The 20,515-nt window shown below is 43.9% G+C and overlaps 1 protein-coding gene and 1 pseudogene across 5 annotated transcripts in view; both read left to right on the top strand.

Moving 5' to 3' along the window:
• SMG6 (SMG6 nonsense mediated mRNA decay factor) overlaps nucleotides 1–20,515 on the top strand; it is a 243,451-nt gene that overhangs the window by 164,077 nt on the left and 58,859 nt on the right. The window lies entirely within an intron of this gene.
• Nucleotides 10,291–13,108, top strand: LOC101130973 (mitochondrial calcium uniporter regulator 1-like; annotated as a pseudogene).

Raw genomic sequence — 20,515 nt, 5'->3', positions numbered from 1 at the left:
TTTTAGGGTTTAACAGACTTCACCTGTATAGTTACCGTCTTTTAATATGACTTTTGTCCTCTTATGCTTGAAACCTAGAAGAGGAGCTGGCTTGTTCTGCTGGCCTTGAGCCAGATGTTATAACTTCAGGCAGTGCCACGCTACACATCTCCAGCAGTTTGGAATGGAGAACAGAGTTAGAGATAAGATCAGCAGCTTTAGGTGATGGCTTTGTTTCAAATAAACCATGCATGACCCAAGCCTCCACTTCAAATGGGGAATGAAATTGCTTTATCCTTTGACAGCTTGCTCTATGAAATACATTTATCTTCACTTAATTGCTTTAGATCCCAAGAGGCTACATACAGTAATTTCTAGGAGATAATTATATCAAATTTTTAAAAATATGTGACTGTGGACATGAATATGTAACTGCAGTGGACAGGGAGGGAGAGAGGTGGGGGAAACCAAAAGTCCTGCTGAACTTGCTGGTAAGTTTCCATTCTTATTCTTAGAGTTTCCTTGGGTCATAGACCACTTACTCTCTGAATCTGCTGATTCATATGTGGGGTCCTTTGTACCCCGTGCTGCTAGGGTTAAAGCATCTCGTCTACTACTCCTGTAGCTGGATAGTGTTTTGCTCAGTCTCCTCCTGAAACTGGGAGGGGTCAGGCTGGTGGCGGACTTCCGGTTATATGTCTTCATTTAGTCCGGCTGGGCACAGTCTGTCTACACTGTAGGCTACAGCCACTGGGGGTTCTGGTTAGTGGCAGCTGAGAACCAGCAAACTTGTTGATTTTAAAACATGACTATTTAGATGTCAGGGATAAACTTCCTGTAGATGGGGGACAGACTTCTTTATCTTGGCGTGTTTGAGTATCCAGTTCTCATTTCCCTAACCTTTACATTTGAAAAAATCTAAAGTTTTCACTGTCATTTTCACTAATCCCAGCCACTGCCTACCTTTACTGTACATTTTTTTTCTTCTTTCTGAAATTCCAGGGTGTTTTTTTTTTTCCTGCCTCCTACTAAATAACTGTATTTCCATGTTGTGATATAACAACACCAAAGGCATTTTCCAGGTGTGGACACAGTTCTGGGCCATCGCTCAGCTCTTTTCTGTCTGCGTCTGCCTTTAAGACTACACACTAGACAATTCGATTGTGAGCTCTGTGATACTACTCTCTGACCACCATCCCCAAGCGTCTAGTGTGGTGCTCATGTCTTATGAGGGCTGTGTGAGGAAGAGCCAGTGAGGCCTAGCTGAATGACATGGTTGACAGGCACTCCTGCTGTAAAGACAAGGAAGATCTGACTTGGAGATACAGAGGACATTTGGATTCTGTACTAAGGTCCATGAATATCTAAGCCAGCTTGGGGGTGGGGGATGTGCCAAAACCAATCAAGGTGGGCTGACTGAATCCGAGAATCTGTAGAGCCAAAGACTTTCAATTCCCATCAAGTTCTCTCAAGACCTAGTCCCATGGCGCTTTCTGCTTGCTGGGGTCATTCTCCAGGTGTCTTTTATCCCTTCATTCTCACTTAATCAGGGTCAGCCACACTCCTCAGTTCACTGAGAGGGAAGTGTTGCCTTTTCTTTTAAACTCCTCCCCGAGAACCCTGACAGCTGTGATGAGTAAGCCCATTTGCATGTGAAAGGTCCTGCTGGCGTGCCTGTAAGCGAATCTGCAGCGAGTACTGTCACACCATTTCTTGGAGTCACATCAAGGAGTTTTTTAAGGAATGACACTTTGGCTCACATCGAAAACATGAGCACCTGAATAGCAGCCTGTGGGGGTCATCAAGGTTAGGGTGTTTGTTCTAGTGTGTTTCTTTTGAGCTGGAAAAACATTTCTCCGTATATCACCACTTTTGGTACTCCCTTCTGGACAGTTGCTTTTCTCCTGCCTACCTATTAGTGTGGTAGTAGTAACCTGTACCAAGAAGCGTTCCGTGGTTAGTAACCTGCATTCAAACCATTTCTTTTAGCTGGATCCTTTTTTTGAGTCAGGGTCTCACTCTGTCACCCACGCTGGAGTGCAGCAGCGGGATCTGCGCTCACTGCAACCTCCACCTCCTGGGTTCAAGTAGCGATCCTCCTACCTCAGCCTCCAAGGTAGCTGGGACTACAGGCATGTGCCACCATGCCCGGCTAATTTTTTTATTTTATTTTTTTGTAAAGAAGAGGTCTCACCATGTTGCCCAGCCCGTTCTTGAACTCCTGGCTCAAGCAATTCTCCTGCCTCGGCCTCCCAAAGTGCTGAAATTACTGGCGTGAGCCATCATGCCTGACCTTAATTTGATCTTTCAGGAGCAGAACATGCCTGTTTTTTCTTGTGTTTTATTTAATAAAAAGAACATACTAAACTTATGTAAGGACTTACCAAGAAGGATAATTGAAATTCTGGTGTCTTTAGACAAAAAAGCTAAAAAAAAAAAAAAAAAAAAAAGGAAAAAAAGGTGAGGCCTTTTCAGGGATTGAATCGTCTTTGGTGCATTTTTTGGTGAATTCCATGAATCCAGCTATTTTGGTGTATTCAGTAAAGTTTTCCCTGAGTTTGACTTAGGACTCTGTGTGCGTATGCGTGTGTGTGTTGAACATATGTGTCTCTTCCTCTGGAAAGATCATTAAATCCAAATTCTGAATAGGGAAATGGAGACTTTCCAAGGAGTGTCAGGAGCAGGCGAAAAGGAAACATTTTGCCACAGATATTTAGAATCAATGAGATAGATGAGATAGGAATGAAGAAATGCCATGATTTACTTCTATTTCTTAGAGCTCACTGTGTGGTTGACTGATAACAGTCACTAGCCACATTTGTCTACTTAAATTAATTGGCCAGGCACAGTGACTCATGCCTGTAATCCCAGCACTTTGGGAGGCTGAGGTCAGGAGTTCAAGACCAGCCTAGCCAACATGGTGAAACCCCGTCTATGCTAAAAATACAAAAATTAGCCAGGCATGGTGTGCATGCCTGTAATCCCAGCTACTCAGGAAACTGAGGCGTGAAAATTGCTTGAACCCCAGGGCGGAGGTTTCAGTGAGCCAAGATCACACCACTGCACTCCAGCCTGGGCGACAGAGCGAGACTCTTGTCTCAAAAAATATGTATATATTTATATGTGTATATATACACATACAGACACACACACACACACACACACATAAATATATATATAGGCTAGGTGTGGTATCTCATGCCTGTAATCCCAGCACTTTTGAGAGGCCAGTGTGGGAGGATTGAGTCCAAGTGTTCAAGACCAGCCTGGACAACATAGTGAGATTCCATCTCTACAAAAAATTTAAGTTAGCTGGGCATGGTGGTAGCGCCTGTAGTCCCAGCTACTCAAGGGGCTAAGGTGGGAAGATTGCTTGAGCCTGAGAGGTTAAGGCTATAGTGAGCTGTGATTGCACCACTGCACTCCAGCCTGGGTGACAGAGTGAGAACCCTGTTTCAATCAATCAGTCAAAACTTAGTTAATTAAAGTTAAGTAAAATTGAAAAATCAATTCTTCAGTCACACTAATCACATTTCTAGTGGTCAGTAACCACATGAGACTAATGGGTACTGTATTGTCAAGCGTAATACAGAACATTTCCATTATTGCCATAAGGTTCTCTTAGACAGCTTTGCTTTGTGATAAAGTCACTAAGTATAACTCAGTTATTAAGATTGGGGTTGGTGGGGGTGGACGGGGAAAGAGGAGATGTTGGGCAAAGGATACAGAGTTTTTATTAGAAAAGAGGAGTAGGTTCTTGTGATCTGTTGTACAGCATGGTGACTAGAGTGAATAATGTATATTTCAAAATAGCTTAAAGAATAGATTTTTAATGTTCTCACCACAAATAAGTATATGAGATGACGAATGTGTTACGTGGTCCAATTTGATTGTTCCACAGGTATACATTTATCAAAACACCACATTGTGCTTCATAAATATATGCCATTACTATTTGTCAATTTAAAATAAAACTATTAGGCTGGGTGCAGTGGCTCATGCCTGTAGTCCCAGCACTTTGGGAGGCCGAGGCAGGCGGATCACCTGAGGTCAGGAGTTTGAGACCAGCCTCGCTAACATGGCAAAACTCCATTTCTACTAAAAATACAAAAATTAGCCAGGCGTGGTGGCTCACGCCTGTAATCCCAGCTAGTTGGGAGCCTGAGGTAGGAGAATCACTTGAACCCAGGAGGCAGAGGTTGCAATGAGCCGAGTTCGTGCCACGGAACTCCAGCCTGGGTGACAGAGTGAGACTCTGTCTCAAAAAAATAAATAAATTAAAATAAAACTTTTTTAAAAAGGTCTGGGATGATGACAGGGAGGATATTGAGAGGGAGATACTAGGATTTGAATAGCTAAAGCCATTTAATTAGGAATGAATCAGCATCAGAAGTCCTGGACTTCAAAGAGTGGAAAATTACAAGATTCCTACTGAGATAATTTAGTAGTGTATTTAGCAGGATTCAGAATATTATCTCCAACATGATCAATTTTCATGACCTTCTATAAGGAATTTGTCTACTCTTATAAACAGCCTCCTTTCATAGACTTCTTAAAAAGTTATTTTGTCTTTATGCCTTCATCGTTAACACTTGCTTTTCCAATCTCAGTGTTTCATTTTCATTGATAAAACTTACATCAGCATTTTCCGTAGTGCTATCATGATGTATTATTTCATTTGATTTCCACTACAGTTCTAGGAGGCATTATCTTTTTTTTTTTTTTTTTTTTTTTTTTTGAGATGGAGTCTCGCTCTTATCGCCCAGGCTCCCAGGTTGTAGGCACGATCTCGGCTCACTGCAACCTTCGCCTCTTGGGTTCAAGCAATTCCCCTGCCTCAGCCTCCCAAATTGCTGGGATTACAGGCGTACACCACATGCCCAGCTAGTTTTTGTATTTTTAGTAGAGATGGGGTTTCACCATATTGGACAGACTGGTCTCGAACTCCTGACCTCGTGATCCACCCACATCGGCCTCCCAAAGTGGGCATTATCACATTTTACAGCTGAGAAGATTAAGACTTAGACTGATTTATCTGAGATCATATGGCAATACTAGGTCAGAACCCAGAACTATCATTTTGTATTAGATTTAGGTGAATAAGAGGCCTAAACATACAGTTTTATCCTCTTATATCAAGAGTCTAGACATAGGCAGTCCAGGGCTAGTGTTCAGGCTCTACCACTTGGCTTCCCCAAGTTGGCAGACACTGGAACCTCCAGCTCAGTATACAACATCCTATAATGTGGTCCCATCCCAAGATGGTTAGTAGAGCATCAGCAGGCAGCTTAATGGAGGAAGAAAACAGAAAGGGTATGCCCCATACATTTAAAGAGACTTCTTCAAGGTTTTACGTAAAAGTTCTATTTACATCTCAAGAGTCACATGGCTATCCTACCTGCAGAAAAAGCTGAAAATATGGTCACCTGGCTGGCAGAAATGTACCCAGCTATTAGCCACACGTGTTAGCATGTACCTGTAATCCTAGCTACTCTAGAGGCTGAGGCAGGAGGATCACTGGAGCCCAGGAGTTCTAGGCTGCAGTAAGCCATGATCATGCCACCGTATCCCATCCCTGGGTGACATATTGAGACCCTGTGTCTAAAACACACACACGCACTCATACTCTTAGCTAAAAATCAAAGTTATTTTGCTAAAGAAGGAAAGACTGGATTGGGAGGTAACTAGCAAACTCTGCTCCAGGAGGTGTTTTGATACTTGGTCTAGCGCTTTCCCACTGTTTCATATTGTCTCTGACTTGTTATGGAGGCTGCCATTTTTTCCAAAGAATTAAACATAAGTTCTCTCTCTCCCAGATGAATAATTACAGTAAAAGCTACAGTTTACTGAGGACTTGCTTTGTCTTAGATATTATTCTAAGAATTTTACGTTTTTAAACTTTTTTTTCCCCCCAGATGGAGTCTCGTTCTGTCACCCACGCTGGAGTGCAGTGACGCCATCTCACTCACTGCAGCCTCTGTCTCCCGGGTTCACGTGATTCTCCTGCCTCAGCCTCCCGAGTATCTGGGACTACAGGCATGCGCCACCACGTCCAGCTAATTTTTGTATTTTTAGTAGAGACAGGGTTTCACCATGTTGACCAGGCTGGTCTCGAACTCCTGGCCTCAAGTAATCCACCCACCTTGGCCTCCCAAAGTGCTGGGATTACAACATGGTGAATCCCCGTCTCTACAAAATATACAAAAATTAGCCAGACGTGATAGCATGTGCCTGTAGTCCCAGCTTCCTGGGGAGTGAGGCAGGGACATTGCTTGAGCCTGGGAGGTTGAGGCTGCAGTGAGCTATGTTCCCACCACCCTGAGTGACAAAATGAGACCCTGTCTCAACAACAACAAAAGGCAGTATATTTAATGTGCCTTCTTGTTTTTCTCTTCACTGTCCCCTTTCTTCTTCTGTCACTCTCTTAGACCTGGGGCTAGGAAAAGAGATTGACATGCTTTAGGTTTTTAGAAAGTTTAGTTCCTGCACCTCATGTAGGAACTTGCATGAGAAAATTGTGCTGGGGAATTAATGAGATGTCTGCAGAGAATCCAGAGGCTCAAAGTTTCTATATCTTGTTAATAGAAATTTGATTTCCAAATACAATTTTGTATTTTCTCTTCACTCCCACTCCCTCTGGTACTGTTATGAGTTGTAGCAGGTAAGAGCACCATCCACTGATCGTCCCACACCTCTTCCCCACAGACAACTCAGTGAGAACCGGCACTTGAATTTACAGTCCACATGTAGACTGGGCTTCTCTGCCAGGGTGACGCATCTGCTGTTAAGTTGCTCTGAGGCTTGACTTCTCGCGTTCATTCAACATTAGATATTTATTGAACACTTACTATTTACCAGGCATTCACAGTGCGAGGGATTTTGTGGTGAATGAGACAGGCATAGTCTCTTACCTCACAGATTTTACATTCCAGTTATGGGGATACAGAGCAAAGAAGTAAAGAAATAAATAAGCAAAATAAATTCACTGGGCGTGGTGGCTCATGCCTGTAATCCTGTAATCCCGACACTTTGAGAGGCCAAGGCAGGAGGATTGCTCGAGTTCAAAAGTTCCTTTTTTTTTTTGGAGACAGAGTCTTGCTCTGTCACCCAATGCTGGAGTGCAGTGGTGCCATCTTGGCTCACTACAATCTCCGCCTCCTGTGTTGAAGGGATTCGCCTGCCTCAGTCTCCCGGGTAGCTGGGATTTACAGGTGCCCACCACCACACCTGGCTAATTTTTGTATTTTTAGTAGAAATGGGGTTTTACCGTGTTGGCCAGGCTGGTCTTGAACTCGTGTCCTCAAGTGGTCCGCCTGCCTTGGCCTCCTAAAGTGCTAGAATTACACTAGAATTACAGGCGTGAGCCACCGTGCCCGGCTGATTGGTTTTTATTGATTTGCAAGTCTGAATATGAATCTTTGTCAGCTATGTGCATTGTGGATCACCCAGTTTATAGTTTAATTTTAAATTTATTTACAGCATTTTCTTTGCATAAAAATTTGTGTGACAAATCAGCCATTTCCTTTCTGGTTTATGTCTTATTTAAGAAATCCTTTCTGGCTGGGCATGGGGGCTCATGCCTGGAATCCCCCAGCATTTTGGGAGACTGAGGTGAGCAGATCACAAGGTTAGGAGTTCAAGACCAGCCTGGTCTATATAGTGAAACCCAGTCTCTACTAAAAATACAAAAAAAGTTAGCTGGGCATGGTGGCCAGGCACCTGTAGTCCTAGCTACTCGGGAGGCTGAGGCAGGAGAATCGCTTGAACCCGGGAGGCGGAGGTTGCAGTGAGCCGAGATTGCACCACTGCACTCTAGCCTGGGTGACAGAGCAAGACTCCGTCTCAAAAAAAAAAAAAAATCATTTCTGAGTGTGCAATATTGGCCATATATTGCTAAATGTTGAAGCTAGGTGATGATAGCAGGTTTATTTATTACACTAGTCTCTAGTCTCTCCTTTTATATATGTTTGAGATTTTCCATAATAAAATTTTAATTAAAACAAGACCACTGGCATTCATTTAATAGCAAATGTGCTTAAAGTTTTATTGTATATAAAAATCAATTGTTTTAATAATAAGCCAGAGCTTATAATTTGGTGGGGTAAAAGGGTTACTTTTATCTCTGTGTAAGACTTTGTCATTTGATCTTTTTTTAAAGACGGAGTCTTGCTCTTGTCGCCCAGGCTGGAGTGCAGTGGCGTGATTTCGGCTCACTGCAACCTCTGCCTCCTGGGTTCAAGCGATTCTCCTGCCTCAGCCTCCTGAGTAGCTGGGATTACAGGCACCTGCCACCACGCCCAGCTAATTTTTGTATTTTTAGTAGAGACGGGTTTCACCATGTTGGCCAGGCTGGTGTCAAACTCCTGACCTTGTGATCCACCCGCCTGGCCTATTTGATGTTTTTTTTTTTTTTAAACCACTTGGTTTTTAGGTTAAAATATTACCAAGAGTAATTGCAATTTTACATGAAAAAAAAGGAAACCTTACATAACCTGAGGTCATAAAGAATATATACCAACATATTTTTCTTCTAAAAGTTTTAGTTTTACTTTAAATTTTTCTTCTGAATATTTGGTTTTCATTTTGGTTTTACATTTATGTCTTTGTTCCATTTGGAATTTATTTTGTAAAGCAGGTTTCCCTGTTTCCTAGTCCTCTGTTCTGTTCCATTGAGCCAGTGAGCAATTGCCATATTTACAATATTTAGTCTTCCCATCCATGAACATGATATACTGTTAATTTATTCAGGTCTTCTTTTATGCCCTTCAAGGATGTTTTGTAATATTTCCCATAAAACCCTTGCACAGATTTTGTTACTAATTTAAGTATCATATTTTCTAGTTAACTATTAATGGTATGAATATAAATGCTGTTTCTTTTTTTTTTTTTTGAGACGGAGTCTCGCTCTTTCGCCCAGGCTGGAGTACAGTGGCGTGATCTCAGCTCACTGCAAGCTCCGCCTCCCGGGTTCACGCCATTCTCCTGCCTCAGCCTCCCGAGTAGCTGGGACTACAGGCGCCCGCCACCACGCCCGGCTAATTTTTTGTATTTTTTAGTAGAGACGGGATTTCACCATGTTAGCCAGGATGGTCTTGATCTCCTGACCTCGTGATCCACTCGCCTCAGCCTCCCAAAGTGCTGGGATTACAGATGTGAGCCACCTCACCCCCAGCCTAAATGCTGTTTCTTTATCTTCATCTTACATCTATCAACTTTACTGAACTGTCTTGTTAGTTCTATAATAGTAACCATAATAATAGAAATTCTATGTTTCTAACTTTAATAGCAATGCTTCTAAAGTTACATTATTAAATCTACTTGTCATGGATTTCTTTTTTTTTTTTTTTTTTTTTTTTGAGACAGAGCCTTGCTCTGTCACCCAGGCTGGAGTGCAGTGGCATGATCTCAGCTCATTGCAACCTCCACCTCCTGGGTTCAAGCGATTCTCCTGTCTCAGCCTCCCGAGTAGCTGTGGTTACAGGAGCGCACCACCACACCAGGCTGATTTTTTTATTTTAAGTAGAAACAGGATTTCACCATGTTGGCCAGGCTGGTCTCGAACTCCTGACCTCAAGTGGTCTGCCCGTCTCAGCCTCGCGAAGTGCTGGGATTACAGGTATGACCAACCATGCCTGGCCCATAGATTTCTGATAAGTGTATCTTGTCAGGTTAAGACCATTCGCTTCTATTCCTAGATTGCTGAGTATTTTTTTTAAATCACAAATAAGGGCTGAATTTTATTAAATATTTTTTCTTAATCTGTTGATGATCGTGTAGTTTTTCTTTTTAACCTGTTTATATGGGGTTACACATTAATAATTTTTTTAAAATAGGTTCTTATTCCCGTTGCCGAGGCTGGAGTACAGTGGTGCGATTATGGCTCACTGCAGCCTCGACCTCCCTGGGCTTGCCCCTCCCACCTCACCCTCCTCAGTAACTGAGACTATGGGCATGTGCCACCACATCTGGCTACTTTTTTGTATTTTTAATAAAAATGGGGTTTCGCCATCCCAGGCTCAAGCGATCCGCCTGCCTTGGCTTCCCAAAATGCTGGGATTACAGGTGTGAGCCACCCCACCCTGCCCAGTAATAAAATTCTAATTTAAAACTATCATTTTCTTCCTAAAATAGTCCAGTGTACTCTCCCAGACTTCAAAATGAGCATATTCTTGACTCATAGTTGTTTCATGGGAGATAACATACTTCTTTCATTTTCTTAAAGGTTTTTACTCTGCTGCTTGCATGCCATTTTCTTTCTTTCTTTCTTTTTCTGTCTTTTTGTCTTCCTCTTTCTTTCTCTCTCTCTTTTTTTTTTTTTTTTTGAGTCTTGCTCTGTCACCCAGGCTAGAGTGCCATGGTGCGATCTTGGCTCAGTGCAACCTCCACCTCCTGGGTTCGACTGATTCTCCTGTCTCAGTCTCCCAAGTAGCTGGGCCTACAGGTGCATGCCACCACGCCCAGCTAATTTTTGTATTTTTAGTAGAGACGGGGTTTCACCACGTTGGTCAAGCTAGTCTCGAACTCCTGACCTCAAGTTTACAATAGTGGGTATACAATGCTTGGAGAGGCTGTTAGAATAACAAATTGGCAGGATAGTGGCATACAGAATAAAGCATAAGGCAGTTAGAGTGGCGTATAGGTTAGTACCGTTGAAATCAGAATCCGGTAGTTTTTAATCTAACTCTAGAGCCATCCTGTCCAATACAACTTCCTGCAGTGGGGAAAGTGTTCTACTTGACACTGTCTAGTATGGTAACTACTGGCCGCATGTAGCTGTTGAACACATGAAATGTGGCTGGTCTGCCTGAAGAAATGATTTTTTTTAATTGTGGTAAAATATACACAACATAAAATGTACCATTTCGTGCCCTCCCTGCGCTTGACCGCCGCCGCTCCGTGCCGGCAGCCGGGGGACTGGGAGTGCTCGTGCCTTGGGTATGCCGCCCCACTGGCTGGACAAAGCGGCGCGTGGATGTGCCTGTGGGGCCTTGCCCCGGGCATCGCTGCTGCTGCCAGCGCCCTTCACCTATGCTTCAGCATGGCGCCCATACTCACTTCCTGCAGGAGTCTGCTGGATACCTGCAGCTGGAGCACAGGAGAGATTTCAGCTCTTCTGGGAGTAGGAAGCTCTCCTTCCTTAGTGGGCTTTCTGGAAGACCATGGGTTTGCTACTCAGCAAGCAGAAATCATTGTGTCTGCATTGGTCAAGGTCCTGGAGGCCAACGTGGACATCGTCTACAAAGATATGGCCACCAAGATGCAGCAGGAGATCGCTCTTCAGCAAATAATGTCTCAGACTGTGAATGTGAAAAACGATATGATTACTTTGGAGAAGAGTGAATTTTCAGCCCTCAGAGCAGAACGTGAGAAAATAAAACTCAAACTACATCAGTTAAAACAAGTAATGGATGAAGTGATTAAAGTCCGAACAGATACTAAATTAGACTTCAACCTAGAAAAGAGCAGAGTAAAAGAATTGTATTCGTTGAATGAAAAGAAGCTGCTGGAATTGAGAACAGAAATAGTGACATTGCATGCCCAGCAAGATCGGGCCGTCACCCAGAGAGATAGGAAGATAGAAACTGAGGATGCTGGCCCCAAAACCATGCTTGAGTCATACAAGCTTGATAATATTAAATATTTAGCAGGGTCTATATTTACGTGCCTAACAGTAGCTCTGGGATTTTATCACCTGTGGATCTAATAAAGTGTCTATTTAAAGAGGGGGGAAAAAAGGATTTACCATTTCAACAATTTCTTAAGTGTACAACTCAGTGGCATTAAGTATATTCACAGTGTTGTGCGACCATCACTACTGTCCATTTCCAGAACTCTTCATCATTCCAAACGCCATAACCATTACACAGTAACTCCTCATTCCCCCTTCCCCTGGCAACTTCTACTTTCTAGCTCTATGCATTTCCCTATTGTAAGTACCTCATATAAGTAGAATCATGTAATATTTGTCTTTTTTTTTTTTTTTTGGAGACAAGGTCTCTCTGTGTTGCCCAGGCTGGAGTGCAGTGTCACCATTACGGCTCACTGCAGCCTCGAACTCCCAAGCCCAAGGGATCCTCCCACCTCAGCTTCCTAAGTAGCTGGGACCACAAGCACGTACCACCACACCCAGCTAATTATATGCACGTGTGTGTTCACGCATATATGTGTGCACGTGCATGTGTGCGTGCATGTATGTGTCTGTGTGCGTGCGTGCATGTGTGTGCGTGTGTGTGTAGAAATAGGGTCTCCCCATGTTGCCAAAGCTTCTCTTGAACTCCTCGGCCTCGAGTGATCGTCCCACCATAGCCTCCCAAAGTGCTGAGATTACTGGTGTGAGTTTCCACCTTTGATGCACAAAAGTGTTTAATTTTGATGAAGTCCAGTTTGCTTTTTTTTTTTTTTTTTTTTTGAAGCTGAGCCTCACTCTGTTGCCCAGGCCAGAGTGCAATGGCTTGATCTTGGCTCACTGCAACCTCCACCTCCCGAGTTCAAGTGATTCTTGTGCCCCGCCTTTCAAATAGCTGGGATTACAGGGGCCCACCTGGCTAGTTTTTGTATTTTTAGTAGAGATGGGGTTTCACCATGTTGGCCAGTCTGGTCTCAACTCCTGACCTCAAGTGATCTGCCTGCCTCAGCCTCCCAAAGTGCTGGGATTACAAACATGAGGCACTGTGTCTGGCCTGCTTATTTTTTTCTTTTGTTTCCTATGCTTTTGATGTCATATCCAAGAAATCATTGCCAAATCCAGTGTCATAAAGATTTTTCCTTATGCTTTCTTCTAAGAGTTTTCTAGTTTTAGCTCTTTTTAGGTCTTTGATCCATTTTGAATTTGTTTTTGTATATGGTCTTAGGTAAGGGTCCAGCTTCATTCTTTTGCATGTGAATATCCAGGTTTTTTTAAGCTCTTTTTATTGAAAAGACTTTTCCTTCCATAAGATTGGAATTGGTCTTGACACCCTTGTCAAAAGTCAGTTGACCCTGTATTTGTGAGAGTTTACTTCTAGGTTTTCTGTTCTATTCTATGCCAGTACCACACCATTTTGATTAGTATAGTTTTGCAGTAAGTTTTGAAATCCAGAAGCATGAGCCCTCTAACTTTTGTTCTTTTTCAAGATTAATTTGGCTATATGGGGTCCCTTAAGATTCCATATGATTTTTTTTTTTTTTTTTTTTTTGAGATGGGTTCTCACTCCATCTCCCAGGCTGGAGTGCAGTGGCACAATGTCAGCTCACTGCAACCTCCGCCTCCCAGGTTCAAGCGATTCTTGTGCCTCAGCCTCCCAAGTACTTGGGATTACAGGCATGTGCCACCACACCCAGCTAATTTTTGTATTTTTAGTATAGACGGTGTTTTGCCATGTTGACCAGGCTGGTCTCCAACTCCTGACCTCAAGCAATCCGCCCGCTTTGGCCTCCCAGAGTGCTGGGACTGCTGGCGTGAGCCATTGCTCTAGATTCCATATGAATTTTAACATGTGTTTTTATGGATCTGTGGAAAATGCCATTGGGATTTTGATAGGAATTGCATTGAATCTGTAGATTGCTTTGATTACTGTAGTTAGCTTAACAATATTAAGTCTTCCAATTCATGAACATAGAATGTTTTTCCATTTATTGGAACTCCGTTTTTAATTATATTCAATTTTAGGAAATTTAAATTTGTTTGGCCATATTGTAGCTAATCATCATCCTATTGGCCAGCACAGCCCAAGAGAATTATCCTCAGATTTTCTTTTCTTCCTAAATCATAGGATTGTAGTGATGTCTTCAGAGGCCTTGTAGTATCTGAATCATCATTGGTCTCAGGATGTCTGGATTATATGGAATGCATGGTTAGAAGGGTGAATAAATAGGGGGTTTCGGTCCCTCCAGGTTATCTCTGTCTCGGAGATATGAGAGGGCTACAAGTCTTGCCACATCAGACCCTGTCTCCTTCTCTATTTTCCCTTTGGAAATGTCTGTTTTTCTCCAGAGCCAAAGAGAACCTCTTGTTTTCCAAAAAATTAGCAAAAAGTAGACTCTGCTCTGGCAGGAATGGAACTCCTTCTGCCTCTTCCTATTTCCATAGAAGAAGAGACCATAGTGCCCCAAATGAGGTGTTTTTAAAAGAAATTCCTTCTCCAAATGGAGATGCTGATTATTTTATAGCAGCGTATGTACCTTGTTCATCATTCTGATGGGGTTCTCATGGGAACAGCAACAAAAAATGCCTTTCGGTGCCAATCATGGTTGTGCTCCCAATTGCATTTTCCTTGAGGGTCAGCAGTCTAAGAGATGCCTGCACGTTAGAAACAAAAAATAAAGAATAAACGCTGTAAATAATTAATTAAACCAGGAAACCCCCTTTCAGTGTCCATTCATTTTTCTGCCATGTGAGAAGTAATAGTAGGATGCGGAAGACCTGTGTCCTTAGTACTGTTCCGTCTCCCTGCTGCCCCTTCCCCAGCTTCTCTCTAATGACTCCCCGGGGAGATGGAAGGTCTCAGAGTAAACAGGAAACCTGACTAAGTAAAATAGGGAGTCTTAGAGCCTAGAGGGTAAGAGACACAGCTCTTCAGGAAGAAGATGCCTTTGGCCTTGGACAGCCAGGAGCAGTGGGTTTGTGGGGTTTTATATAAACACTCTGTTACGACTCTCTGCGGAGGAACCCTCCATCCACTTTAGGCCAGAAATGGAACTTTGTTTCCTGGCCTGCCCATGACTACTCTACATCAGTCTCTCCTGAAAAGAGGCTAGAATATCACTTGTGTATTCAGAATTGGATTAACCCAGTAGTTAGCCAGTTCGCTAAAACTGATTTCTCTACCTTACTACCCTGTGGCCTGTACCCCACCCTTATTGTCACCCCTCTGTTTGTACAGAGATAACTTCTTTACTGTAGCATTTGGGATTTCCCACACTACAGTTGATCTGTCACCGCACTACCAAAATGCCTCTGCCAACCACTTGGGTGTCCTGGTGTCAGAAGTTAGAAGTGCCCCAACTGTCCCACCCAGCCTGCTCAGCTCTCCTCTCTCTCTCCTGGGTTGTTGTTCTGGAATGATATTCCTCTTGGATTCAGTGTGTGCAGTCTGATTTGGGTGGAGCCTTGAGCTGTACACAGGAGTGCTGGTAATGTCTGGCCTTCAGTGCTGCCAAAGGCAAGAAGCTGGCCTCTCCTCAGTGTAAAGCACATAGTTGGATTGCTGGGGCAGTGTTAAATGGTGGGTGGGGTGAACAGATACCACTCTTTTCCTACTGTGTTTTCAGGAAGTGATTATAAAAGCAGCTCTAAGTTTGAATGAAATCAAAAGAATGAATTGTCACCTTCCCCCAACAAAAACCAGATGAGCACAAACATATACACGAACACACTCCTCCTCTGCACTCCATCCAAGATCTACACCCTGGCTCTGCCGGGCTTCACTTCGGTGCTATTTCAGAGCAAAGAGCCTTTGTTGTGCCATCTCCATTCTCTTCCCTGGGAGAGAGCTTAGTAGTCTTTATGAATGAGAGCTCGACTTCCCTTTCGGCATACTGTGGGTTTCACTTCCCTATCCTCTCTCCTTCCAAGAAGAGTGTGGGCAGAAGCGTATAGGTGGGAGGAATAACCATTGCCAAGATTTAATTCATCAGTTAGGGATTGGGGTTTCAGAACTGGTAATAAAATTGTTTGCAGAGTTAATTGTCAATGAAAGGAGTTTCTGTGCCATCAACACGCTTCCATTCCTTACTTCCAGCTGCCTCTTTCCGTCGTACTGCCTTTTTCCTGGTACCTCCATGGGGTTTAAGCCATATGGCTCTTAGGAATATCGTTTGGAGTCTCCAGAAGTGGAAGATTTCGCTGTGCAGCACACAGCACCCCTGGGTCTACTCCTCCCCTCCCCTCTCAGCAGCTGTTTGCCACTGACCGAGGTGGCGACCAAGCCTATGTGTGTGGCCAGAGTCAGTGACAAGCCTCCCACCCAGGCCTGGGGAAGCCCTTAGCCAGCGCGGTTCCTGAGGCAGCAGCCAACATGCCAGGGTTCCTCATACCTTCAGGGCTGCGGTGCAGCAGCCAGCGTTGTGCGGCAGCATTGTCTAGCGTTGCTTCCCTTGACTTCTCTGTCCCCACCCTCTGTGTTTAAGGGAATCTGGCCATCATCCAGTAGGGAAGAAGCTGGCATTTACGGAGAGTGGCTTTCTGCCACCTCTCATGTGGTAGGAGCCAGGACCACCTCCATCTCTGCTTCCTACCCATGTGGCAAAGAGGAAGGGGCCCCTCTGTGCTCAGCCTCCTGTTGTGGAGTTTCGAGTTGCCTAAGATGAGAATAAGGCTGTCTGCCAGGTTATCTGCCCAGATAAACATTTATTGTTTACAAGGACATGTTTCAGCTGCTCTGGCACCTCCCACTGGTGAGATCCTCTAGTGTCTTGAGGTTTTAAGCCAGTATATGGGGCCGACGTCCAGACACAGAACTACTGGAGCTGGAGAGGCTAAGTGGCTGGCGGCTTCTAACTTAGCTTCGCCATTGCCCCCCGCCCCGCTTCCCACTGCCAGAGCTAGATTTACATCTCTTGTTCTTAGTTCTGCCTCCTGGATATTGAAGCTGCATCTACATTTTAAACCTTTGTAGCCTTTAGAATTTGGGGATTTATATGCGATCCAGTGTTAGGACACAGCAAGCTGAAGACTTCTTTTACATGGCAAAACCAGCCCTCTGACACTGTGTTTTCCTTAATAGCTAATGAGACAGCTGTTTGGTGACGGCAACAGGGATTGATGCAGATTTTCTTTTTTTAATCCGACTAGGTCCACTGCTTCCAGATATTATCTTTTTATTTTTTAGTGATGTGATTGATTTTCCAACATTTTATTATACAGCAAAGTTGAACATTCTCCAGTGAGCTCACTTATACCCAGTACCTACATGCCGTGATTCTCATTTTACTGTATTTGTCTTATCATGTTATCTGTTTATGTCTCTCTCTCCCTCTCTTCCCCCATCTATCCATCCATCCATCCATTTTTTCTTCTTTTAAATAATTTTTTTAATGCCTATAATCCTAGCACTTTGGGAGGCCAAGGCGGGCAGATTGCTTGAAGCCAGGAGTTCGAGACCATCCTGGCCAACATGGTGAAACCCCGTCTCTACTAAAAATACAAAAATGAGCTGGATGTGGTGACGGGCACCTATAATCCCAGCTATTCAGGAAGCTGAAGCATGAGAATTGCTTGAACCCAGGAGGGCAGAGGTTGCAATGAACTGAGATTGCGCCATGCACTCCAGCCTGGGCGACAGAGTGAGACTATCTCAAAAGAAAAGAAAAGACCAGCCTGGGCAACATGGCGAAACCCCATCTCCACAAAAAATACAAAAATTAGCCAAATGTAGTGGCTAGCACCTGTTGACGCAGCTACTCGGGAGAGCTGCTTTAGTAGCCCAGGAGGTCAAGGCTGTAGTGAGCCCAAAATCATGCTACTGTACTCCAGCCTGGGTGACACTCTCTCTCTCTACACACACACCACACACACACACATACATATATACATATATGTGTGTGTGTATATATATAAATAATCATATAATTATATGATAATCCCTTATCTCCACCTCTGTCCCCAGAGGCAAGCTCTGTTCTGATTTTTTCCACCAAGGTTAGATTTGCCTATTTTAGAACCCCATATAAATGGAATCACACAATAAGTACATGCTCTTGAGAAAGGCTTTTTTCATTTAGCTTAATCTTTTTGAGATTTCCTCTATGTTGTTACATATATTAGTATATATTAGTAGCTCACTCCTTTTTATTGCTGAGTAGTATTCCATTTTATGAATATGTCACAGTTTATCTGGTTGACAGTGAATCTGTTTCCAGTTTTTAGCTGTTATGAATAAAGTTGCCGTGAATTGTTGTACACAAATCTGTTTTTGGACATGTGTTTTCACTTGAGTAAATGCCTAGGATTAGAATTGCCGAGTCGGAGATTAGATGTGCATTTTTTATTAGAGAGCCCCTGGACCAAGCTTGTCCAACCCGTGGCCCACAGGCTGCACGCAGCCCAGGATCCTTTGAATGCAGCCCAACACAAATTCGTAAACTTTCTTAAAACATTATGAGCTTTTTTGCCCCCCCCCTTTTTTTTAAGCTCATCAACTATAGTTAGTGCTATTATATTTTATGCGTGGCCCAAGACATTTCTTCCACTGTGGCCCAGGGAAGCCAAAAGATTGGATACCCCCGCCCTACAGCTTTTTCCAAAGATGATTTTGTTATACTCCAACAATTATGACACTTCCCATTGCTTCACATCCTCTTTCTGGTAGGTGTGTGGTGACTGGTGATACATCATTTTTGGCTTTAATTTGTATCTCCCTGATGACTAATGAAGGTGTATACTTTTTGTTTTTTCAGACAGGGTCTTGCTCTATCACCCAAGCCAAAGAGCAGTGGCACAATCACGGCTCACTGCAGACTTGACCTCCTGGGTTCGGGCAATCCTCCTGCCTCAGCCTCTCAAGTAGCTGAGACTACAGGCGTGTGCCACCACATTGGGCTCATTTTTTTACAATTTTTTGTAGAGACAAGGTATTGCTATGTTGCCTACGCTGGTCTCCAGCTTCTGGGCTCAAGCAGTCCTCCTGCCTCACTCGTCCAAAGTGCTAGGCATGAGCCACCATGCCCAGCTGAAGTTGTATACTTTTTCATATGCTTACTGACTTTTTTGCGTATCTTCCTTATGAAGGATCTTTTCACATCTTCCGCCCATTTTCTTGAGTTATTTTCTTGTTGAGTTCCTTATGTATTCTGGATGTAAGTAATTTGTCAGATACATGTTTTGTGAATATTTTCACAAAGTCTGTGTCTTACCTATTCATTTTCTTAATATCTTTTGATAAGCAAAAGGTTTTAATTTTCATGAAATCAATTTATCCTGCTTTTCTTTTATGGTTATTACTTTATGAGGGCTAAAAATCCCAAGTGATGAGGATCTTCTACTCGGTTCTCCTCTAAGCGCTGTATGGAGGCCGGGCGCAGTGGCTCACGCCTGGAATCCCAGCACTTTGGGAGGCCGAGGTGGGTGGATCGCTTGAGGCCAGGAGTTCAAGACCAGCCTTACCAACACGGTGAAACCCTTTCTCTACTAAAAATATAAAACATTAGCTGGACATGGCCGGGCGCAGTGGCTCATGCCTGTAATACCAGCACTTTGGGAGGCCGAGGCGGGCGGATCGCGAGGTCAGGAGATCGAGACCATGCCGGCTAACACAGTGAAACCCCGTCTCTACTAAAAATACAAAAAAATTAGCCAGGCATGGCAGCGGGCGCCTGTAGCCCCATCTACTCGGGAATCTGAGGCAGGAGAATGGCATGAACCTGGGAGGCGGAGCTTGCAGTGAGCCGAGATCACGCCACTGCACTCCAGCCTGGGCAACAGAGCAAGACTCCGTCTCAAAAAAAAATAAATTAGCTGGGCATGGTGGTACATGCCTGTAATCCCAACTACTCAGGAGGCTGAGGCACAAGAATCACTTGAACCCAGGAGGCAGAGGTTGCAGTGAGCCGAGATCATGCCACTGTACTCTGGCCTGGGCAACAGAGCAAGACTCCGTCTCAAATAATAATAATAATAATAATAATTCTGGGCTGGGTGCGGTGACTAATGCCTATAATCCCAGCACTTTGGAAGGCTGAGGCAGGCGTATCACTTGAGGTCAAGAGTTCGAGACCAGCCTGGCCAATATGGTAAAACCCTGTCTCTATTAAAAATACAAAAATTTTGGCCGGGCGCAGTGGCTCATGCTTGTAATCCCAGCACTTTGGGAGGCCGAGGCGGGCAGATCACGAGGTCAGGAGATTGAGACTGTCCTGGCTAACACAGTGAAACCCCATCTCTACTAGAAATACAAAAAATTAGCCGGGCGTGGTGGCACATGCCTATAATCCCAGCTATTTGGGAGGCTGAGTCAGGAGAATTGCTTGAACCTGGGAGACGGAGGTTGCAGTAAGCCAAGATCGTGCCACTGCACTCCAGCCTGGGCGACAGAGCAAGACTTCATCTCAAAAAAAAAAAAAAAAAAAAAAATTAGCCAGGTGGGTGCCTGTAATCCCAGCTACTCAGCAGACTGAGGCAGGAGAATTGCTTGAACCGGGAGACGGAGGTTGCAGTGAGTCGAGGTCACACCTCCGCACTCCATCCAGCCTGGGCAACAGAACGAGATTGTATGTCAAAAAAAAAAAGCTACATTGAGCCAGGCACAGTGTTCCATGCCTATAATCTCAACACTTTATCAGGCCAAGGCAGGAGGATCCCTTCAGTCCAGGAATTCGAGACCAGCTTGGACAACATAGTGAGACCCCCATGACTACAAAAAAATTAAAAAATTAGCCAGACATGGTGGCCTACACCTGTGGTCCCAGCTACTTGCAGCCTTGCACGGCAAGGCTGCAGTGTGCCATGTTTGCACCACTGCACTTCAGCCTGGGCAACAGAGCAAGACCGTTGCTCAAAATTTAAAAAGACAAAAAAAAAAAAGCTATCTAGATTTAGCTTTTATATTTAGGTCTATGAGAC

The sequence above is a fragment of the Gorilla gorilla genome, chromosome 19 (genome assembly GCF_029281585.2).
Source record: "Gorilla gorilla gorilla isolate KB3781 chromosome 19, NHGRI_mGorGor1-v2.1_pri, whole genome shotgun sequence".
Classification (NCBI taxonomy): Eukaryota; Metazoa; Chordata; class Mammalia; order Primates; family Hominidae; genus Gorilla; species Gorilla gorilla.
This window is presented reverse-complemented; position numbering and strand designations above follow the sequence as displayed.